This window comes from Cryptotermes secundus, unplaced genomic scaffold (genome assembly GCF_002891405.2).
Source record: "Cryptotermes secundus unplaced genomic scaffold, Csec_1.0 scaffold2482, whole genome shotgun sequence".
Lineage (NCBI taxonomy): Eukaryota > Metazoa > Arthropoda > Insecta > Blattodea > Kalotermitidae > Cryptotermes > Cryptotermes secundus.
This window is the reverse complement of record NW_019729249.1, coordinates 1-297: the sequence shown is the minus strand read 5'-3', so window position 1 is coordinate 297 and position 297 is coordinate 1.

Genomic DNA, 297 nt, shown 5'->3' with positions numbered 1-297 from the left:
CGACAATAAAACTTTTAGGGTTCTTACATATTTCAATATAAACCTCACTAACACATGTCAATTTACCAGTATATTAAACAATGAAATCCTTAAATTCTCTTTTGATGACCCAGTATAAAGGCAGTTAATAAATCCTCTACAAATATGGCAAAGATAAAATACTTTGGAATGATAATAAATCGAGGACAAGGAAGCGGAGTACAAAAAGCTATTGTTTCTTTCATCTTAGGAATCAAGTCGAAGTCGCAAGGCCTTAAGTCTGGGGAGTATGGTGGATAGTACAGCACTTCCCAGCCC